The sequence below is a fragment of the Trichosurus vulpecula genome, chromosome 4 (assembly GCF_011100635.1).
Source record: "Trichosurus vulpecula isolate mTriVul1 chromosome 4, mTriVul1.pri, whole genome shotgun sequence".
Taxonomy (NCBI): domain Eukaryota; kingdom Metazoa; phylum Chordata; class Mammalia; order Diprotodontia; family Phalangeridae; genus Trichosurus; species Trichosurus vulpecula.
In genome coordinates, this window is record NC_050576.1 from 157,494,502 (window position 1) to 157,520,043 (window position 25,542).

Sequence of the window (25,542 nt, forward strand, 5' to 3'; positions counted from 1 at the left end):
TCAAACCATAACATACGGAGCACTAAACACATAGCCATGCTTCTCATATTTCAGTTTCTTCCAGCTTAAGACATTGCCACAACGACAATTGGCCTTCATCTCCTCAGGTGAAAGCACATAATTCCACATACACACATTCCCAATCTCCTCAACAAAGGACTGATTTATATCAAACCCACTCTCATAGGAATCCTGGTCTTGACCCAGAATGATCTTGGCAATCACACTCAAGGTGTTTCCTATTTCCAAAACCTTCCTCATCAGGGATTTTCCATCCACCCATAGCTCAGTAGCCCCTGAAGCTGATTCCCAAGTGGCATAAATATCCATTGGGTTAAGAGAATGCTCTAATACCTGGAAAGCAACCTCTTTTTGCTCAACAGTCAAACTATACCATCTAAATCTCTTCCTGAAGAAGAGAATCCCATTGTCCAAAGCATGAGTGGTATAGGAGAACACAGAGCAGTTTTGTGTAGGTCTATGGACACACAGTGAAGTTCTGTAGCTGTGTGTCAAGGAGTGGGATCAGGGTCACATGGGAATCAGCTGATGATTTTGGGAACAGGAAGATCTTCCTTTTGAGATCTGTGGATGAAGAATTATGTGAATAAAAAGTTGCCCTATGTTTTCTTTTGTGCTGCTTTCCATATGGGTAAGGATGTTGGATTCAGAACAATAGAACATAAACTCATTGAGAGCTGAGATTTTTTTAAAGATTAATTTACTTAATTTTAGTTTTTAACATTCATTTCCACAAGATTTTCATCCACAAATTTTCTCCCCATCTCTACCCTCCCCCACACCCCAAGATGGCATGTATTCTGGTTGCCCCTCTCCCTAGTTTGCCCTCCCTTCTATCACCCCACTCCCCTCCCCAACTTATCCCCTTCTGCCTTACTTTCTTTTAGGGCCAGATAGATTTCTATACTCCATTGCCTGTATATCTCATTTCCAAGTTGCATGTAAAAACAATTTTTAACATTTGTTTTTTGAACTTTGAGTTCCAAATTCTCTCCCTTCTTCCCTCCCCACCCACCCTCCTTGAGAAAGCAAGTGATCCAGTATAGGGTATACATATATCATTATGCAAAACACTTCCATAATAGTCATGTTGTGAAAGACTAACTATATTTCCCTCCATCCTATCCCATCCCCCATTTATTCAATTTTCTCCTTTGACCCTGTCCCTTTTCAAAAATGTTTGCTTTTGACTACCCTCTCTCCTAATCTGCCCTCCCTTCTATAGCCCTTGCCCTTATCCCCTTCCTCCCTGCTTTTCTGTAGGGTAAGATATCCAATTGAGTCTGTGTGTTATTCCCTCCTTAAGCCTAATCCAATGAGAGTAAGGTTCACTCATTCCCTTTCACCTATCTCCTCTTCCCTTCCATTATAACAGCTTTTTCTTGTTTCTTTTATGTGAGATAATTTACCCCATTCTATCTCTCCCTTTCTCCTTCTCCCAATATATTCCTCTCTCATCCCTTAATTTTATTTTTTTAGCTATCATCTCTTCATATTCAACTCACCCTGTGCTGTCTATATGTGTGTATATATATATATATATATATATATATATATATATGTATATATGTGTATGTATGTATATGTATGTATGTATGTATATTCCCTTCAACTACTCTAATACTGAGAAAGCTCTCACGAGTTACAAATATCATTTTTCCATATAGGAATGCAAACAGTTCACTTTAGTAAGTCCCTTATGTTTCTCTTTCTTGTTTATCTTTTCATACTTCTCCTGATTCTAATATTTGAAAGCCAAATTTTATATTCAGCTTTGGTCTTTTCATCAAGAATGCTTGAAAGTCCTCTATTTCATTGAAAATCCATATTTTGCCCTGAAGTGTTATACTCAGTTTTGCTGGGTAGGTGATTCCTGGTTTTAATCCTGGCTCCTTTGACCACCAGAATAGCATATTCCAAGCCCTCAGATCCCATAATGTAGAAGCTTCTAGATCCTGTGTTATCCTGATTGTGTTTCCACAAAATTTGAAGTATTTCTTTCTGGCTGCTTGCAATATTTTCTCCTTGACCTGGTGTTTTAACAATCTGGCTAGCAGCTGTTGTGGGGGTGAAAGACCAACACAGGCCCAACAAAAAGCATGCTGCCAAAGCCCGGGTTCTTTTGATCTGCTTTACTAAGGAAAGCAATGTTAATGGGTTAACAACCTTACTTTAATTCAGCATACAAATACCATTCACTTATTTCAGGGGAAAAAAGCCAGAACCCTGAACTTCAGAGCAAAATACAAAGTACAAACATTGATAGACAGACCTTGTCTGATTCAAATCCCAATACATAGTTACCAGAGTTTAACAAAGTCCCAGTATCCGGGTTTGCAAGCTGGAGGGCTCTTAGCAGCAGCTGTCCGGAGTCTTTGCATCAGCATGCCACCAAGAGTGAGAGCCCTGAGCATTTAGCTCTGTTTTCTCTTCTTATACCATTTCAGTCATCATCAAAGGTCATCTGAGTGACCAGAACTTAGGCTCCTATGATTGGCTCTGGAGTTAGCCCCTCCCCTTAGTACCCTGGGAGCTTCACACCCACATAGGCTTAGCACCTAAGAGGGGTTTGGACCTGGGGCTTAGCACCTAGTAAGACTCAATGAAATACACTGAATTAATCAAATGAAACAAAAGCCAAACTCTTCAAGGACACTTCATTGAACTGAGTGCCAAGAACCCATTTTGCTCACCAACACACCTGGGAGCTCTGGAATTTTGCTACACAATATTCCTAGGAGTTTTCCTTTTGGGATCTTTTTCAAGAGGAAATTGGTGAATTCTTTCAGTTTCCATTTTACCCTCAGATTCCAGAATGTCAGGGTAGTTTTCCTTAATAATTTTTTGAAAAACGATGTCTAGTAAACCCCGGGCCTATATGAACACAATTACAAAACATTTCTCACACAATTAAAGTCAGATCTAATTAAACGGAATAATGTCAGTTGCTCATGGTTAGGCTGAGCTGATATAATAAAAATGACAATTTCACCCAAATTAATCTACCTATTCAGTGCCATACCAATTGAACTACCAAAAAATTATTTTAAAGAGCTGGATACAATAATAACAAAATTCATCTGGAAGAACGAGAGGTCTAGAATATCTAGGGTATTAATGAAAAGAAATGCTAGAGAAGGTGGCCTAGCCATAACCAGATATTAAACTGTACTATGGAGCAGCAGTCATCAAAACTACCTGGTACTGGCTAAGAAACAGAGTTGTGCATCAGTGGAATAGGATAGGTACACAAGAAGCAGAAGTCAATGACTATAGCAATCTACTCCTTGATAAACCCAAAGAATCCAGCTTCTGGGCTAAGAATTTACTATTTCATGAAAACTGCTGGGAAAATTGGGAAATGGTATGGCAGAAACTGGGCATAGACCAATGTCTTACACCACATACCAAAATAAAGTCAAAATGGTTCATGATTTAGAAATAAAGGCTGATACTAGAAGCAATTTGGGAGAGCATGGAATAGTTTACTATCAGATCTATGGGAAAGGGAAGAATTCACGACCCAACAAGAGACAGAGAGCATTACAAAATGCAAAATGGATAACTTTGATTATGTTAAACTGAAAAGTTTTTGTATAAACAAAGCCAATGCAACAAAGATTAGGAGGGAAGCAGAAAATTGGGAGAAAATCTTTATAACCAGTGTCTCTGATAAAGGCCTCATATGTAAAATATACAGGGAACTGAGCCAAATTGATAGGAATAAAACTCATTCCCCATTTGAGAAATGGTCAAAGGATATGAACAGGCAGTTTTCAGAGGAAGAAATCAAAGATATCTCTAGGCATATGAAAAATGCTTGAAATCACTACTGATTAGAGAAATGTAAATCAAAACAATTCTTAGGTACCATATCTCTCCTGTCAGATTGGCTAACATGACAAAACAGGAAAATGATGAATGCTGGAGAGTATGTGGGAAAATTGGTACATTGTTACATTGTTGATGGAGTTTTGAACAGATCCAGCCATTCTGGAGAGCAAATAGGAACTATGCCCAAAGGGCTATAAAAATGTGTACACCCTTTGACCCAGCAATACCACTCCTAGGGCTATATCCCAAAGAGCTCACACAAGTGGGAAAGGGACCTGTAGGTATAAAAAATATTTATAGCAACTCTTTTTGTGGTGGCAAAGAATTGGAAATCAAGGGGATGCCCATCAATTGGGGAATGGCTGAACAAGGTGTGGTATATGAATGTAATGGAATACTATTGTGCTATAAGAAATAGGGAAGATGCAGACTTAATATAAACCTGGAAAGACTTACATGATATGATGCTGAGCGAGAGGATCAGAACCAGGAGAATGTTGTACACAACCACAGACATATTGATTCTGTGATGACTAACTTTGATAGACTTGGCTGTCCTCAGCAATACAAGGCTCAAAGACAGCTCCAAAGGACTCATGATGGATGCAGATTGAAGCAAACTATTTGCTCTCCTTTTTTTCCTCTCCTTTTTTGATTTTGTTTCTTCTCTCTCATGCTTCATTCCATTGGTCGTAATTCTTCTTTGCAACTTGACTATTGTGTAAATAAGTTTAATGCAAAGGTTTATGTAGAATCTATATTGGACAGCATGCCATCTTGGGGGGGAGGGGGAAGGGGAGGGGAAGGCAAGAAAATTTGAAACTCCATAACATGCAGAACTAAGTGTTGTAAGCTAAAAATAAAAAATCTAATAAAAATAAAATAAAATAAAACAAAAAAAAAAGAAATAAATGATATTTAGGCTCTTTTTTCATTTTGGCTTTCACGTAGTCCAATAATTTTTAAAAGTATCTCTCCTGGATCTATTTTCCAGTTCAGTCATTTTTCCAATGAGATATTTCACGTTGTCTTACATTTTTTCATTCTTTTTATATTTTCATTCTGTTTTATAATTTCTTGATTTCTCATAATGTTATTAGCTTCCATTTGCTTCATTCTCATTTTTAAGGAATTATTTTCTTCAGTGATCTTTTGTACCTCCTTTTCCATTTGGCTAATTCTGCTTTTGAAGGCATTCTTCTCCTCATTGGCTTTTTGGACCTCTTTTGACATTTTGGTTAGTCTATTTTTAAGGTGTTATTTTCTTCAGTATTTTGGGGCTCTCTTTCAGCAAGCTGTTGACTCGTTTTTCATGATTTTCTTGCATCACTCTCATTTCTCTTCCCAATTTTTCTTCTACTTCTCTTACTTGATTTTCCAATTCCTTTTTGAACTCTTCCATGGTCTGAGACCAATTCATATTTTTCTTGGAGGCTTTTGATGTATGATCTTTGACTTTGTAGTCTTCTTCTGACTGTATGTTTTGTCTTTGTCACCAAAGTAAGATTCTATAGTCTGTCATTTTTTATGCTGTCTCTTCATTTCCCCAGCCAATTACTTGTCTTTTTAGCTCTTTGCCAAGGTAGAACTCTGCTTCCTGAGTGGAGAGTGCTCTTTCTCAAGCTTCAGGGATTTTGCACTCACACCAGCACTCCTCCTCCCCACCAGTACTACCAACCAGGACTGCGACCCAGATCCAAGGAGAACAAAGCAAGAGACTTCTGTCTCAGTGACAGTAAAGAAATTCCTGCACTCTCACTCTGATCAGCCACCTGTTTCTCCCCACAGTCTGTGGGCCTGGAGCTCCAGAAGCAGCCACCACTGCTGCTGCTGTCTCTGCTCTGCTGTCACTGCCACTACCACAGTCACCTCCACAGCCCTGGGGCTGGGGCTGGACAGCGCCCTTCTCTCACCTAGGTCCAACAGGGTTTTCCCACTGACCTGCTAAGTTGTCTTTGGTGTTTGTGGATTGAGAAGTCTGGAAGCCACTGCCACAGCTCAGTGATTCAGTACCCTGAGGCCTGCTGTGCCTGATCTATTCCAGCCTGGTCTGTCCTGGCATGGCCCATGCTCCCAGCACAGTGTGATAGACCCTTCCCAGTGTCCACACAGGCTGTCTTGGGCTGGAAACTTGTTTCACAGTGACATTTCATGGGTTCTGTAGCTCTAGAATTTGTTTAGAGTCATTTTTACAGGTGTTTGGAGGGATTTGTGGGAGAGCTCAAGCAAGTCCTTGTTTTCATGCCACTATCTTGGCTCCACCTCTCAGAGATGTTTTTTTTTTAAAAAAAAATCTATCTGCAGTGTCTTGGCAGTGACATATGAATACTGCTCAATAAATATTTAATTCAGCTGAATGGAAACTATTCTTGGATACACACAAATACACACACACACACACACACACAAACATGTGTATTGCAGTTGAAAAAAGTGAACCACAGAGAGGTTAAATGACTTGTCTAGGATTATATAGCTAGTAACAGGATTTGAACTCAGGTAAGGACATATTGGTCTCCAGAATGACTGAACCCAAGGATTTGGGGCAAGCTTGTAGGACTAGTCTGAGGTACACACACACACACACACACACACACACCCCTATATATACATATAGAGTATATATTTATATATGTGTATATGTATACATAAATATATATACATATACATACACACACATATAGTTTCTGGGACTTGTCTCATAAAAGATTCTAGATATGATAGTACAAGAAACCATGAAGGAAAATTGGTCTGAAGTTCTAGAATGAGAGGATAAAATAGAAATAGAAAAGACCCATCCATCACTAGCTGAAAGAAATGCCAACGTGAAAATTCACAGGAACATCATAGTCAAGTTTTGAAGTAAATAGGTTAAGGAGAAAATACTATGAGCAACAGGAAAAAAAGAAAACAGTCTAAATACTCCAATAACAGGGAGTGTACTACTTTATAACCCAGCATATTATCATGTTTGGACTCTGATTATTAGATAATTATTTGCCATATTGAACAAAAATTTGTTTTCTTGTAATTTCTCTAGTTTGTCTTCAGGAACAACATAGGATAAGCCTAATAATCTTTTCATACATGTTGGCCTTTAAAATATTGAAGAAAATATATAGATTACCTGATCACTCTTCTCTTCTTGGGTATAGATTTCCCTATTTCATTAACTCTTACTCCTATGATCAGTCTTGTGTGGATTCCAGACTTCTACCTTTCCTGTCTGATTTAAAAGTTCTCTAAGGTCAAAGATAGGTGGTCAAAGCTAGGAACAATGTTTTCCAAATCATTGCAAATGGTTACCAACATATTAAGGATTAAAGAATGCTCCGAATCTCTAGCAATTTGAGAAATGCAAATGAAATTATCCCACATAAAAGAGGTCAACAAGAAAGAGCTTTTACAGTGAAAGGGAAAATAGTAGTGGTGGGGGCAGTAATGCTTGAATCTCACTCACATCTAAATTGGTTGAAAAAGGGAATATATGTATATGTACATATACATAGACATGTATACATATGTATTTGTATGTATGTGTACACACAATTATTAGTAGAAATCTATCTTACCTAACATGGGAGTAGGAGAGGAAGGAGATAAAAGGAAGAGGAAGTGTTAAAAGAGAAGGCAGATAAAAGAAGGCTGTACTAAGAAATAAAACAAACCTTAGAAGAGGGATGGGATAAAATGAGAGAGAGAAAAGGATAGACAGAAGAAAATAGAATGGAGGAAAATATACAGTAATAATAATTGTAAATGTGAATGGAATGAGCTCATCCATAAAACAGAAGTAGAAAGCAGAATGGATTAGAAAGCAGAATTCAACAATATGTTGTTTACAAGAAACGTAATTGAAACAGAGAGACGCAGAGTTAAAATAAGAGGCTACAGAAGACTTTATTATGCTTCAGCTGAAGTAAAAAAGGTAGGTGTAGCAATCATGATCTCAAAGCAAAAATACAACCAATTAATGAGGGTCAGCAGGGAAAGTACATCTTGCTAAAAGGAACCATAGACAATGAATTAATATCAGTTTTTAACATATATGCACCAAAAATGGCATAGCATCCAAATTCTTATAGGAAAAACTAAATTAATTACAGAGGCAAACAGACAGTAAAACTAGATTATTGGAAGACCTGAACTTTCCCTTCTCAGATCTAAGTAAATCTAACCATAAACTACATAAGTCAAGGAGATAAATAGAATCTTAGAAAATTTAGATATGATAGACCTCTGGAGAAATTTGAATGGAATGAAAAAGAGAATTTTTTTTCAGCTACATGTGGTACCTTCACAAAAATTGACCATGTGTTAGGGCAGAAACATTTCACAACCAAATGCAGAAAAACAGAAAGATTAAATGCAGTCTTTTTAGGTCATTATGAAATAAAAATAACATTCAATAAAAGGGCATGAAAGCATGGATTAAAAGCTAATTAGAAACTAAATAATCTAATCCTAAAGCATGAGTGGGTCAAAGAATAAATCATAAAAACAATAAGTTATTTAATTAAAAAGAATGACAACATTTGTAGGGATTTTTGTTGGGACAAATTTGTGGGATACAACCAAAGCAGTACTTAGGGGGACGATTTATAACTCTAACTGCAGATATCAGTAGAAGAGATAAAAACCAGATCAATGAATTGAAGTGGATAGAAAACAAAATAATTAAAAATTCCCAATTAAACACCAGGATAGAAATTCTGAAAATAAAAAAAAGAGATTAATAAAAGTAAGTTAAAGAAATCATTGAACTAATAAATAAAACTAAGAACTTATTTTATGAAAAAAACCAACAAAATAGATACCCCCTTAGTTAATTTGATTTTTAAAAAAAGAAAGAAGAAAAACAAATTACCAGTAATAAAAATGGAAAGGATGAATGCACCACTAATGAGGATGAAAGGAGTTACTTTGCCCAATTATAACCAATAAAACTGACAATGTTAGTGAAATGGATGAATATTTGCAAAAATATAAACTGCTTAGTTTAAAGAAGAAATGGAATACTTACCCCTATCTTAGAACAAACCATCAGCAAGTTACCTAAGCAAAAATCCCTGGGATAAGATGGATTCACAAGTGAATTCTACCAAACATTTAAGGAATAATTAACCCCAGTTCTCTATAAACTATTTGAAAAAATAAGTAAAGAAGGAATCCTACTAAATTCCTTTCATGACCCAAATATGGCTTTGATACCTAAACCAGGTAGAGCAAAAACAGAGAAAGAAAACTCTAGACCAATTTTCTTAAACCATATCAATGCAAAAATTAGATATAAAATACTAGCAAGGGAATTATAGCAATATATCACAAAGATCTTACACTATGACCAGTTGGAAATTGTAATGCGAATGCAGGGCTGATTTAATATTATGAAAACTATCAGCCTAATTGACCATATCAATAAGAAAAATGACAAAAACATGATTATGTCAATAGATACAGAAATAGCCTTTGAAAAAATGAAACACCCATCACTGTTAAAAAAAAATACTAGAAAGCATGGGACTCAATGGAACCTGTCTTAAATGATAAGTTGTATCTATCTAAAAAGAAGAGCAAGTACTATTTGTAATGATGATGCACTTGAAGTTTTCTCAATAAGATGAGGAAATAAGCAAAGATGCCCATTATCACCACTATTATTCAGTATTGCACCAGAAATGCTAGCTTTAGTAATAAGATAAGAAAAAGTAATTGAAGTAATAACAATAATCACAGAGGAAGCAAAACTATCACTCGTTGCAAATGGTATGTTGGTATATTTAGAGCACACTAGAAAATAAATTAAAAAAATAGTTGAAACAATTAAAAATTTCAGCCAAGTTGTAGTATAAAAAACAAACCCACACAAATCATCAGCATTTCTATATACTACCAACAAAACACAGCAGAAGGAAACAGAGAAATTCCATTTCAAAAATTGCAGACTATATAGTATACTTGAAAGTCTACCTGCCAAGACAAACCTAAGAACTATCTGAACACAGTTATGAAACACTTTTCATGCAAATAAAGATAGATTAGAAGAACCGAAAAATAAAAACTTAATTGCTCCTGGGTAGGCCAAGGCAATATAATAAAACTGACAGTTCCGCATAAATTAGCCTACTTATTTAGTGCCATGCCAATCAAATTACCAAATTATAGAGCTAGAAAAAATGGCACAATTCACATGGAAGAACAAAAGGTCAAGAATATCAAGGGAATCAATAAAAAAATGTGAAAGAAGGCAACTTAGTAGTACCAGATTTTAAACTATGTTACAAAGTAAGTAATCATGAAAAAATACAGTACCAGCTAAGAAATAGTGTGCTGGATAAATGGGATAGATTGTACATAATACACAGTAATAAATGACCATAGGAATTTAGTGTTTGATAAACCCAAAGATCCAAGATTTTGGAAGAAGAAATCACCATTTGACAAACATTGTTGGGAAAACTAGAGAGCAGTTTGGCAGAAAGTAGGAAGAGATCAGTATCTACACCATATACTGAGATAAGGTCAAAATGGGTACATGATTTAGATAGTGATATTACAAGCAAATTAAGGGAGCATGGAATATCTTACCTGTCAGATTTATGCGTAAGGGAAGAATTTCTGACCAAAGAAGAAGTAGAAAGCATTGCAGGATATAAAATGGATAATTTTGATTACATCAAATTAAAAGGTGTTTCCACAATCAAAACCAATGCACTCAAAGTAAGAAGGAAAACAAGAAACTAGCAGAAATTTTTTTAGAGCAAGTTTCTCTGATAAAGGCCATATCTATAGATAACTGACTCAAATTTATAGGAATAAATACATTCCCCAATTGATAATGGTCAGATGATATAAACAAGGCAGTTTTTCGGAAGAAATCAAAGCTCTCTATGTTCACATTAAAAAAAAGTTCTAAATATTGGTTAGAGAAATATAAATTAAAACAACTCTAAGGTACCTCCTCATACCTATCAGATTGTCTAATGAGACAAAAAAAGAAAATAACAATTGTTGGAGGGAATGTAAAAAAAATATTGGAATCCTTGGGGCAGTTAGGTGGTGCAGAGAGTAGAGCGCTGTCCCTGGAGTCAGGAGTACCTGAGTTCAAATCCAGCCTCAGACACTTGACACATTTACTAGCTGTGTGACCCTGGGCAAGTCACTTAACCCCAATTGCCCTGCCAAAAAAAAACCCTAAAAAATTGGAACCCTAATGAACTGTTGGTGGAATTCTGAACTGATCCAAGCATTCTGGAGAGCAAGTGGGAACTATCCCCAAATGACTATAAAATCATACATACCCATTGACCCATCAATAATACTACTAGGTTTGTAACCCAAAGGGATGAAAAATAAAAATGAAAAGGGCATAGATGTAAAAAAAAATATTTATAGCAGTTCTTTTGTGGTGGCAAAGAATTGGAAATTGAGTGAATGCCAATCAAATGGGGAATGGCTGAATAATTTTTGGTATATGATTATCATGGAATACTATTATGCTATAAGAAATGAGGAGAGGGATCCTTTCAGAAAATCCTGGGTGGGAAGGCTTATATGAATTCATGCAAAGTGACATGAGCAGAACCAGAAGAATAATGTACACAGTGACAGCAATATTGTATGATGATCAATTGTTGTGAATGTCTTAGCTATTCTCAGCAATACAATGATCCAAGACAATTTCAAGAATTTATTATAAAAAAATTGCTATCAACCTCTAGAGAAAGAACTAATAACATGTCAATGAAGATTGAAATATACTTCAAAATTTTTTTTATTAATTTTGGTTCTTTGGTCTGCATGTTGTTTTGCATCATAGCTAATATGAAAATATGTTTTGCATGAGTGCACATATATAACATATATCAAATTATTTGCCTTCTCAAGGTGGGAGGCAGGAGGAAGGGTGGAAGAGAATTTGAAACTCAACATTAAAAATATCAAAAAAGTTTACATGTAGTTGTGAAAAAACAAAATTAAAAAGTTGCTAAAAGGTACCATAGACAATGAAGCAATATCAATACTAAACATGTATGTACCAAGTGGTATAGCATCCAAATTCTTAAAGTTAAGTGAGTTACAGTAGGAAATAGAGAGCAAAACTGTACTAGTGGGGGACCTCAACTGTCCCCTCTCAGAACTTGGTAAATCTAACTAAAAAATAAACAAGAAAGAAATTAACAAGGTAAATAGCATATTAGAAAAGCTATATATGATAGACTTTTGGAGAAAATTGAATGGGAACAGAAAGGAATATATATTTTCTCTCCAGCACATGACACCTACACAAAAATGGACCATGTAATTGGCTATAAAACCCACAAAATTAAATGTAGAAGGGCAGAAATATCAAATGTATTCCTTTGGGATCATAGTGCCATAAAAATTACATTCCACAGAGGGAAGTGGATAGATTAAAAATTTATTGGAAACTAAATCATCCAGTCCTAAAAAATAAGTGGGTTGGGGGGAGGGGTGGAGCCAAGATGGCGGCTGGAAAAGAGGGACTTGCTTAAGCTGTCCCCCAAATCCCTCCAAACACCTGTAAAAATGGCTCTGGACAAATCTTAGAGCTGTAGAACCCACAAAATAGCAGAGGGAAACAGGTCTTCAGCCCAGGAGAGCCTGGATGGTCACCAGGAAGGGTCTATCACATGGTGCTGAGAGCAGAGGGCAGCCTGGCATGGGCTATGTGGGGACAGACCAGACCCAGAATCAGCCAGCCAGAATAGGCCTTAGGGCCATGAAACAGTGAGCTGTGGTAGTTACCAGACTTCTCAACCCACAAAGAGCAGGTTAAGGGGAAACCGCGGAATCAAGTTCAGAGCTGTCCAATCTCCAGCCCTGGGAGTGACAATGGCAGCAGCAGAAAACTCCTGAGGCTGCTTCCAGAGCTACAGCATCAGCTGCTTCCTGAGTCCCTGGCTCACACGGTGGGAGGATTCTAGCAGTGGATCAGAGCAGGAGTGCAAGGAGCACTTGGTGGGCACAAAGGCAGATTCTCTTGCTGTGCCCTGCTTGGATCTGTATCACGGTCTTGGTTGGTGGTTCTTGGGGGAGGAGGAGCCCTACGGTGACAGAGCCTGGGGTGATGGTGGAGTAGAAGTAGCTCTGAAAACAGCAGTGCTTGGACCCTAAAGCTTGGAACAAAGTACTCTCTACTCCACCAGCAGTCATATCCTGACAAAAAGCTCAAGGGTGAAGTAGTTGGCTGGGAACATGAACAGGCAGTGAAAATGGACTCAGATTCAGACTCAGACTCAAACTCAAACCCTAGATTCCTTTTTTGGCGAAAAAGAAGATCTAAACATACAGCCAGAAGAAGTCAACAAAGTCAAAGAGCCTACATCAAAAGCCTCCAAGAAAAATATGAATTGGTCTCAAGCCATGGAAGAGCTCAAAAAGGATTTGGAAAAGCAAGTAAGAGAAGTAGAGGAAAAACCAGGGTGAGAAATGAGAATGATGCAAGAGAACCATAAAAAACAAGTCAATGACTTGCTAAAGGAGATCCAAAATAATACTGAAGAAAATAACACCTTAAAGAACAGACTAACCCAAATGTCAAAAGAGCTCCAAAAAACCAATGAGGAGAAGAATGCCTTGAAAAGCAGAATTACCAAATGGAAAAGGAGGTCCAAAAGACCACTGAAGAAAATGCCACCTTAAAAATGAGATTGGAGGAAGTGGAAGCTAGTGACTTGATGAGAAATCAAGATATTATAAAACAGAACCAAAGGAATGAAAAAATGGAAGAAAAGGTGAAATATCTCATGGGAAAAACCACTGACCTAGAGAACAGATCCAGGAGAGATAATTTGAAAATTATTGGACTACCTGAAAACCAGGATCAAAAAATAGCTTAGATGTCATCTTTCAAGAAATTATCAAGGAAAACTGCCCTGTTATTCTAGAACCAGAGGGTAAGATAGAAATTTAAAGAATCCGCCGATTGCCTATTGAAAAAGATCCCCAAAAGAAAATTCCTAGGAATATTGTTGCCAAATTCCAGAGCTCCCAGGTCAAGGAGAAAATACTGAAAGCTGCCAGAAAGAAAAATATTTGAATATTGTGGAAACACAATCAAAATAGCACAAGATCTAGTAGCTTCTACCTTAAGGGATCAAAGGGCTTGGAATATGATATTCTGGAGGTCAAAGGAGCTAGGATTAAAACCAATAATCACCTACCCAGCAAAACTGATTAGAGTGCTCCTGGGCAAAATATGGATTTTCAATAAAGTAGAGGACTTTCAAGCTTTCTCAATGGAAAGACCAGAGCTGAATAGAAAATTTGACTTTCAAATACAAGAATCAAGAGAAGCATGAAAAGGTAAACAAGAAAGAGAATTCATAAGAGACCTACTAAAGTTGAACTGTTATGTTTACATTCCTACATGGAAAGATGGTGTGTGTAATTCATGAGACCTTTCTCAGTATTAGGGGAGTTGAAGGGAATATAGACAGAGGGCACAGGGTGAGTTGAATATGAAGGGATGATATCTAAAAAATGAAATAAATTTAAGGGGTGAGAGAGGAATATATTGAGAGAAGGAGAAAGGGAGAGATAGAATGGGATAAATTATCTCACATAAAAGTGGCAAGAAAAAGCAGTTCTGTTGGAAGGGAAGAGGGGGCAGGTGATGGGGAATGAGTGAATCTTACTCTCATTGGATTCAGCTTGAGGAGGGAATAACATACACACTCAATTGGGCATCTTACTCCACTGGAAAGTAAAGGGAAGGGGATAAAAAAGCAGGGGGGGGGGTGATAGAAGGAAGGGCAGATAGTGGGAGGAGGTAATCAAAAGCAATCACTTTTGAAAAGGGACAGGGTCAAGGGAGAAAAATGAATAAAGGGGGACAGGATAGGAAGGAAAGAAATATAGTTAGCCTTTCACAACATGAACATTGTGGAAGTGTTTCACATAATGATACAAGTGTGATCTATGTTGAATTGCTTGCCTCCCTATGGAGGGGGTGGGAAGGGAGGAGGGGAGAGAATTTGGAACTCAAAGTTTTAAAAGAATATGCTTTAAAAAAAGTTGTTTTGCATACAGCTGGGAAACAAGATACACAGGGAATGGGACAAAGAAATCTATCCTTCACTACAAGAAAGTAAGGGGAAAGGGGATGGGGTGGGAAGTGTGGTGACAGAAAGGAGGGGTGGGGAATGAGGCAATCAGAATATATGCCATCTTGGAATGGGAGGAGGGTAGAAATGGAGAGAAAATTTGTAACTCAAAATCTTGTGGAGATCAATGTTGAAAACTAAAGTATTAAATAAAAAAGAATAGGTGGGTTAAGGAACAAATCATAGGAACAATTGTTTCATTAAAGAGAATGCCAACAATGAGACAACATACTAAAATTTATGAGATGCAGCCAAAGCAGTACTTAGGGGAAATTTTATTTCTCTAGATTCTTATATCAACAAAATGGAAAAAATAACAGATCAATGAATTGGGCATGCAACTAAAAAATTAGAAAAAGAACCAATTAAAAATCCCCAATGAGCACCAAATTGGAAATCCTGAAAGTTAAAAGTGAGATTAATAAGGTTGAAAGTAAAACATCAACAACAACAACAATTGAGCTAATAAATAAATCTAGGATCTGGTTTTATGAAAATAAAATAAGATAGACAAGCCATTCAGTAATTTGATTTAAAAAAATAGAAACCAGAGGGTACGTGATTTAGGCATAAAGGTTGATACCATGAGCAAGTTAGGAGAACAAGGAATAGTTTACCTGTTGAATCTATGGAGAATGGAAGAATCTATGACCAAACAAGAGATAGAGGACATTATGAAATGCAAAATGGTTAATTTTGATTACGTTAAATTAAAAAGTTTTTGCACAAACAAAACCAATGCAATCAGGATCAGAAGGAAAGCAAAAAGCCGAGAAACAATTTTTATAGCCAATATTTCCAATGAAGGCCTCCCTTTTAAAATATATAGATAACTGAATCATATTTATAAGAATACAAATCATTCCCCAATTCATAAATTATCAAATGATATGAACAAGGAGTTCTCAGATGAAACTAAAGCTATCTATTGTCATATTAAAATGCTTTAAATCACTATTGATTAGAGAAATGCAAATTAAAACAACTCTGAGGTACCACCTTACATCTGTCAGACTGGCTAATATGACAAAAAAAAAGGAAAGTGATAAATATTGGAAAGGATGTGAGTAATTTGGGACACTAATGCCCTATTGGTGAAGTTGTGAACTGATCCAAGCATTTTGGAAAGCAATTTGGAACTATGCTCAAAGGGCTATAAAAATGTGCATACCCTTTGACCCAGCAATACCACTTCTAGGGCTGTATCCCAAAGAAATCATACAAATGGGAAAAGGACCCATATGTATAAAAATATTTACATCAGCTCTTTTTGTGGTGGCAAAGAATTAGAAATCAAGGGGATGCCCATCAATTGGGGAATAGCTAAACAAATTGTGTTATATGAATGTAATGGAATACTATTGTGCTGTAAGAAATGAAGAGCAGATGGACTTCATGATAACCTGGAAAGACTTATATGAACTGATGCTGAGTGAGAAGAGCAGAATCAGGAGAACATTGTACATAATTATAGACACATTGTATCTGTGATGACTAACTCTGATAGACTTGACTCTTCTCAGCAATGCAAGGTTTTAAGATAATTGTAAAAGACTCATGGTGGAAAAAAACTATCCATATCCAGATAAAGAATTATGGAATATAGATGCAGATTGAAGCAAACTACTTGCTCTCTCATTTTTTTGTTTAGTTTCTTCTTTCTTGTGGTTCGTTCCATTGGTTATAATTCTTCTTTACAACTTGACTATTGTGAAAATATGTTTAATGTGAAGGTATATGTAGAACCTATATAGGATTACATGCCACCTTTGGTGGAGAGGGTGGAGGAGCAGAAGGGGGAGGAAATTTGGAACTGAAAAACTTGTGGAACTGAATATTATAAGCTAAAAATAAGTAAATTTAAAAGGAAAAAAAATAAGTAATTATTAGCAGGCAGATTTCAGAAAAATCTGGAAAGACTTACATGAACTAATGCTGAGTGAAGTGAGCAGAACCAGGAGAATACTATACACAGTAGCAACAACATTGTGTGATGATCAACTATGATATACTTAGCTCTTCTCAGCAATACAATGATCCAAGACAATTCCAAAAAACTCATGATGGAAAATGCTATCCACATCCAGAGAAGAACTATGGAGTCTGCAGATAAAAGCATACTATTTTTACATTTATGTGTGTGTGTGTGTTTTCCCTTTTATTCTGATTCTTCTTTTACAGCACGACTAATGTGGAAATATATTTCCATGGATGCACATGTATAACCTATATAAGATTGCTTATCACCTTGAGGAGGAAGTATGGGAGAGAGGGAGGAAGAAAAATTTGAAGCTCAAAATCTTATAAAAATGAACGTTGAAAACTATCTTTGCATGTAGTTGGAAAAAAATAAAGTACTATTTATTAAAAAAAAGAAATGATGAGCAGGAAGATTTCAGAAAAATCTGGAAAGACTTGTACAAACTGATGCAAAGTGTAATGAGCAGAACCATGGAAACATTGTACACAATATCAGCAACATTGTCTGATGATAAACTATGAGTAAAGCAGATCTCAACAACACAATGATTCAAGACAAATACAAAGGACTCATAAAGGAAAATGCTATCCACATCCAAATAAAGAACTGACAGACTCTGAATGCAAATAGAAACATTTTTCACTTTATTCTTTCTTGTGTTTTTTCCTTGTGATCTGTTTCTCCTTTTACAACTGTGGCTAATATGGGAATATGTTTTACATGATAGCACATGTATAACCTATGTCAAATTGCCTACCATTTTAGGAACAGGGGAGGGGAAGGAAGGAGAAAAATGTGGAACTCAAAATCTTGTCAAAATGAATGATAAAAATTGTTTTGACCTGTAACTGGAAAAAATATCATTTAAAAAAACAATGATAAATATATTTGTACATATTCATCTTTCTTCTTCCTTCATTTTCAGGGTCATAGACTTAATGGTCATGTAGTTGGATCAAAGGATTTGTACAATTTGGTAACCTTGAGGGAATATTTCTAAATTGCTTTACAGAATGCCTGGACCAATTCACAACTCTCCCAATAGTATATAAATTTAGACAAGTACTGTTTCTTATGATGTGGGGAGAACCCAAATCTGAGGAAAGCCAGCTGGGATAATTTGCTCATGGGCACTCCTTCCACAGCTGCCTCAGTCCTTTAGAGTCACAGCTGGAAGATACCAGCCAAATGCAAAGGGTTTCTGTGCCAGGATTATTGTGAATTAACTCAACTATTTATCTTGGCAATTATAATTTAAAAAAACTCAACAAGGAAATCTTTAGATAGCCTCGTGCTGTTTAACACTTTTACAGTTGAAAGGTAAATAGACAAAGGCAAATAGACAAAGACATTATCAAATTTGCAAATTACACAAACCTGGGAAGAGTGCTAAAACACTAGACGTTATAGTCAGGATTCAAAAACCTGTACAAGTTAGAAATCTAATCTAATAATATGAGACATAACAAGGATAGAAGTAAATCTTGGGTCCAAAATATTACCTTCATACAAAATAAGAGAAGCAGAATAAGACGATGTGAAAAAGACCTGGGTGTTGCAGTGTATTGCCACCTCATTATGAGTCAATAATTGTGATAAAATATATAGAAGAGCTAATGTGATCTTGGGCTGCACTGAGAGGTACTACTTCCAGGAATGAAGAGAAGATAATTGCATTTCATTCTGCCAAGTGCAGACTACATCTGAGGCATTGTGTTCCACTCTGGGCAGCAAATTTTAGGAAGGACGTTGATAAGTGGGGATGTTTCTAGAGGAGGATGATGAGGATGTGACAAGCTTTGCATTCATATGGTATGAAGATTGATAGAAGGGACTGGGTATATTTAGCCTAGAAAAAAGAAGACTCAAAAGAAACATGATCACTGTCTATAAGCATTTGAAGAGCTAATGATAATATCCAGCATTTATATAATACCAGGCATTGTGCTAAGCACTTTATAAATGTTATTTCAGTTGATCCTTACCACAACCCTGGGAGATTCTATTATCTTCATTTTATAGCTGAGGAATCAGAGGCAAATAGAGGTTAAGTGACACGTCCAGGGTCACACAGCTAGTAAACATGTGAGGCTAGATTTGAACACAGGTATTCTTGACTCCAGGCCCAGCACTCTACCCACTGTGCCACCGAGATACCTTTATATAATGACTATATCATGGGGAAAAGATCTGTCTGCTTCAGAAAGCCGAGCTAAGAGCAAGGGTGACTGTTGCAAAAGGGTAGATTTAGACTTGCTCTCCAGAAGAAATTTCCCAGCAACTAAAGCTATCTGAAAGTAGAATGAGCTGCTTCAGGAGGTAATAGCTTCCTTTTCATTGGGGATTTTTAAGCAAAGATGATACAGGGTATCCCAAAAGCCTTAGTATAGTTTTAAGCTAAAGCTTTTGGAATACCCTGTATGACTAAGCTTGTTGGTGATATTGTAGAGACAACTTTTTTCAGGTAGAGTTGGACTAGGTAGGTCTCATCAAATTCAAACTCTAGGTGATTTCATTTTCTTTTTACACCCTTTGCCCCAAAACCAAACCAAACTTGTAACAAATATAAATAATCAATCAAAACAAATTCTCACATTGGCTAAACCCCAAAACACCTCATTCCACCTATTCCATCCATTTCCTTTTTGCCAGGAGTTGGGGAGCATTTTTTGTTACTGGTCCTCTGGAATCATAATTGATCAGGACACACTGGCAAAGAATGAGACCTCTAACCACCATCACCATTTTCATATAACATTGTATGAGGATTGAAGGTTGCCTGCATTCCAGGTTCAGGGAAAAATTGTCCACCAACATAGGCTATGAATAGTTGATAAATACCCTATCTATAGATACTGGTGAACCTGCTTTAGGAGGATATGGGTCTGACAGCAACTGATCACTACAGGATGTTTCCACCTTTTGGCCAAGGGCTGCATCCTATGTTGTTAGTCTAGATATTTCATCATGAATTTCTCTGCTAAGGAGTACCAAGGAACAAGGAAAAGGAGGCAACAAATGAATCCTACAGCAATAAGACTGGTTGCATTCAGCATTTGGTTTCTGCCAGCATTTATATGGGTCATTAAAGTTTATGAAACATGTATGTTATCCTTTTGGATCATCACAACAACCCTGTGGAATAGGTGCTATTATTGTCCCCTTTTTACAGATAAGGAAACTAAGGCTGACAGAGATGACTTTGACCAGGACTGAGAAGTTTCTATGGGAGGATTTGAACTCGGGTCTTCCTTACTCTAAGTCCACACTCTGTTCCACCTAGTTATCTTTACTAGGGACTTAGTCTGGCCAGCTCTATTTATCTCAGGTCTTGGAACACTATAACCAGGAAGGATTCTGGGTGCAAGACCCAATGGACTATGAGGTTCTCCAAATATTTTTAAATTATAATTTGGTTCATCAGGAATACATTTCTGTGCAGTCTTGTGTCATCAACATTATGGATGCAATTATAAGCAACCAATCTTTTCAAGTGTCCTACTGCTCATCAAATCTGTCCCTAGAAGACTGTACGGGTGACCCATAAGCAACTCAAACACAACATATTCAAAATAGAACTCACTATCTTTTCCACGAAGCTCTCTCCTCTTTTGTTCTTTTCTATTCCCAGTGAGGGCAACATCATCCTTCCAATTGTAAAAATCATATATTGATTTTTGATTTTCTATTGGATTCCATTCTGTAATTGATTTTATTCTGTAATTGCCTGAGGCATGTTTATTTGTCTCTGTGTTAAGTTCAGAAGTTCATGAGTCCAGAAATTCCATTTTCCTCTGAGTTAAGTTTAAAAATTGTTTTCCTATAAATCACTCTAATTGAAAGAAAATTGTTATCTCTGTAAAACCTTGCATACCCATGTACAAGTCAGGGAGATCCGTTATCCTATAAACAAGCCTTACAAAATGCAGGTGGGCTCCAAGAAGTCTGTTATCTCTGTTTAATCAATGAACAGATGGACTCTATCAATCAACCTTTTCTGACAGGAGAATGGAAGGAGGTGCTGTTGCTAGACCCATATGTCCAGCCAATTATTTTGTTTTTGCTGCCTATGATACTTCAGAATTTGTAACCAATCATTGTTTTCCATCTATGAAACTTGTTTTTTGTTCTTTTATACTTCCCAAAATGATATGAAGGCTAGGAAGCTCTATCTCATGGTCTTAGCTGGCTGGGGAGTACAAGAACCATTTTGTTATTGACTACTAGTCTCACCAATAAAAGGAATGTGTTCAGAACTTTATTGCCTCAGTTTTACTTAATTTTGAAATGGAATAGTCAACTAAGTTTGCAACATTGGACTCATTCTTGACTCCTCTAATTCACCCTGTGTATCCAGTTAGTTACCAATCTAGAGCAATCTGCCTCTACAATATCTTTTACCTATGCCCCCTTTTTTGCAGTTGCATAGCTTCTACCCTAGTAGTCATTACCTCTTGCCTAATTTATTGCAAAAACTTCCTATTTATTCTCCTTGGCTCTGTTTTCTCCCCCTCTCCAATTTATCCTCTTCATACTGCAAAATTTATGTTTCTAATGCATAGGTGTGACCACGTAACCTTGTTGTTCAAGAAGCCATAGTGTCTCCCCCTTCCCTTAAAGATAAAATACAAGATCCTCCGAAATTTATGGCCTTTCACAATCTGGGATTTGACTTATTTTTCTATTCTTATGCCCTTATTATTCATTATAGCCTTATTAATCATCTTCTTCTTGCAATCTCTTTTCTAGCAAACTTATGCATTTTCTGTTCCCTATATACTGCATTCCATCTCTCATTAATATGCTTTTGGACAGGCTATGCCCTGTTATTAGAATGAACTCTTTAATCTCTATCTCATAAAATTCCTAGCTTTCTTCAAAGTTCAAGTCAAGTGCTACCTCCTATTGGAATCCTTCTAGTTCTTAATGTTCCTATAAGGACACAATTTTTGTAAAGGGATAGAATATTGGGCCAGCTCTGCCAATTATAAAGCCAAATGTCAGAGGGCTGATCTGTTCTACCCTGACATGTCAATTGTAGAGACCTAGACCATCTGAGAAAATCCTGAGATACCAAAGAAAGCGGGGACCTGTATTAGTAATTAAGGTGGGACATTTTTTTTTACTGTTTTTAGAATGCTAAATTAATTAAGTGTCTTTGATTGAATCTTACTAGGTGCGAAGCTCCAGGCACACACCCTTTTGTTAACTAAGTGTAAAACCCCAGGCTCATGCCCTTTTGCTGATTAGGTGTGAGTCCTTTGAGACCTGAATAGAGAATAAAAGTTCAAAGGTTGGCATTCTGTCTGGAGCTCTCAGTCACTGGAAGAGTGGCGTGTGACTCTGGGCAAGCCATTTTTATGAGCTCCCTGACTCATAAACCCAGATGTTGATGCTTTCCTGGTAACTATGAATTGTGATTTGGCCTGTTTATGTTGTGTATATTTGTGATTTATTTGTACTTGCTCTGAAGTTCAGGTTGTTGGCTTTTCACCTGAACTAAGTGATTTGTATTTGTATGTTGGATTAAAGTAAGATTGTTAACCCCTTAACATTGCTTTCCTTAGTAAAGCAGATTAAAAGAACCTGTGTTTGCAGCCCTTCTGTGTGCTGGTTGTTGTTGCTTTTACACAGCCATAGCAGCTGCTAGCCAAATTGTTGCTATAGGACTATATCAGCTTGGTTATTAACAGATTTTATTAGGGGTAATTGTTAATTGGGTTAAGGTAGTTTAGTCATGAGACCCAGTCTTTGGTAGAAGGAGGAATGGATCCTTGTATCAACCCCTGGTCAGTTCAGATATTATATAGAAACACAACAAAGACGGCACAGTGCCAGGGATGGCCCAAGGTCACATGCAAGTGTTCCCACGAGATAGTTTGAGCTTCTTTTACTGTTTACACTCACTCTAGGTAGCTTACATTCTTTGCAATACTCGAGGTCAAGTTCCCAGGCTCTGGCTACCACCATACAGTTCCCCTCAATTTTTATCTCTCAAATATGAAAAGAATCTGTGATCTCATCAATTTATTGATTCTCACTAATGATATGGATCATAACCCATCGATGCCTACCTATCCAGTATTGCTCTCATTCATGTCTTCCCAACAGTTTTATGTAGGTATCTATCCAACATGTGAGAAGCTTTCCTCACTTTCTCCTGACATCATAGAGTGCTAGTAGATAATTTTGGTTGTGTACCTGCCACATGGTCAACCCATGTTCCATTTTTCTCATATGATGTATGCCTTTTCTTCCTCAGAGTTCCTCATCGATTATATGTTTTGAGCTGCTCATATACATGATACACACCATGCACTTACCATTGCTCTTTGCATAATGTATATTTTTAGTACTTCAGAGGTAGTAGTGTTCCGGATCTTGGTGATTTATAGAAAGATGGCTAAGATGTCTATATTAAAAGATGGATTTTCTCTGTTGTGGGAAGTTTAGGGTCAGTAAAAGTGCTTTTCAGTTTTTCAAAGTCAATCTAGCCTGCTTTTCTCATTTTTAATTCTGGGCCCAGTTAATTTTCCATAAGTATTGTCTATCCAAAAATACATATTCTGGAGAAAATCTATAGTGCCCAATCATATGCATGTTTAAAGATGGATAATAGACATCCTTCATCCATTTGATATTTCCTGTGTGAATGAGTAGTACAAGAAGTTGTGCAATGTTGTGGGATTTGATGAAGCCAACACAATATTATCTGTTAAAAAAAGATATAGAATACATGAAAGACTTCACTATTCACAGGAAATCTTTATTCTACCTGGATTTGGTACTAGATTGCCCCCCTGTAGCCAGAATGGACTTTGTTTTCTTTGAATGACTCAGCTCGCCTCGTTGAGCTTCCCTGGACACTGGGGCTTGCTCTTCTGGGGCAGGACCAGAGCTTCCTGTGTGATGAGTTGTGGCGCTGGCTGAGGGGAGGTGTGTTAACGTGGTCTACGCTGGGGGAGGGGCCAAGTCAAGAACCAATCGGCCCTAGTCGTTCAGGCGGCGCTTGATGATGTCAAAAACTCTATAAGAGGGGAGAGGACAGCTTGAAGATCCTCCTTTCCTTTTCCGGTTGGAGCCAGAGACACCTACAGCCGAAGCTGAGCTGCCGGTAGCAGAGCTGACTAGAGGCTAGTGGGTAATCTTCTTACCGTAGAGGGGAAGCATGTATATGATTTTGCCTTATACCATCTCGCTTCTCTGTGGCCTTTTGGTTACCCTTATAAGGCGGACTTATTGGGCCTGGAAGCTTTTGATGAAAATATCAAAATGGGGACGCTGGTTTGTGGGCTTGTTATTGTGGAGTGTGAATACATGCTTTAGTTCTCCTGCCTTCTGCCTAGAGAATTCCTTGTATCTTGTGGTTCCGGACCTTTTAGGCACATATGAGATTCTCTTTGAAATCATAAATTCTGCCTTCCTAATATACCCCCCATTATAGTGTTAAATACTTTTGTGATATTATATCTCTATTTTATGTCCCATCTAATATTTATTGTCAAAAGGTCATTGAATAATATTATTGCTATGGTTACATTTTTGCGAGGATTCCTGGATGATATTGATATATGGATGGGAGACATTTCATTGTAAAAGAGCCTGGATGTTGACATTTTCCTCTAGTTAGTCTAGCTGGCAGACATTTTCCATGATCAAAAAACAATAACCCGCAAAATCAATAGAATTCTCTATTTCTTTTAGTCAATTATGAGAATATAAAGATGCTGAATGCCATCACTGAATAACATTTTGAGAACTTCCTTGTTCCCTACTATAAATACCTTCATTGAAGAGTTGCTAATGATACTCATAAAGATTTTTTATAGATGGGGAAGTAGGCATATATGTAAGTAGTTGTCAATATTCTCTAGATTACCTATTTTTGGTATCAATAATGTCTGAGATTTTTCCCACATCCTTTGTGTCTTCTTCTCTTTTAAATACCTTGTAAGAGGTCTCTCAATGCCCTCAAAATTGCTGTGTCTCCAGTACGGATATTTCCTATATTTACTTGATCTAATCTGGCCACTTTTCCCATCTTCTCTTTAGTGACATTTTTACTTCCTCTGCAAATACTGCAATGGATGTGATGTTAGGGAACAAATGGGTGATTCTACCCTCTTTAACAGAGAAAACAGTTTTTGCATTATTTTAACAAAACATACCCATTTACCTTCTGTAATGGGATAGCTGGCCAATGAGTGTTCAATCCTTAACACATGCTATTCAGTGCATACAAAATGTCTTTTTTCTTCCGCTAATTCAGCATATGGAATTTTTTAAGCTAATTTTGGCCATGATGATTCAGTGATGATAAAGTTGTTTTGGTTGGTTGAGGAGCTAGAAGGATTGATGACTTAAATGAGCCAGAATTGAGTGTAAATACAGAAGATTTAAGTGCATGGTCTCTCTGTATCTTCCATGGTAAATTTCAAGAGAGGAGGTTTTCTATTAGCAGAGGGGCAATGCCGGCCTTATCTCCCCACCAACTTATTATGGGTCTCTGAATGCATGTTTTTACTCTTTCCTGATCATAGGGAATGAGCATCCATAGATGGAATGAACCAAATTGCT

General features: G+C 37.0%; 1 pseudogene; it reads right to left on the reverse strand.

Moving 5' to 3' along the window:
* On the reverse strand, positions 1-25,006 carry LOC118846873 (annotated as a pseudogene).
* Between the last annotated feature and the right edge of the window lie 536 nt (positions 25,007-25,542).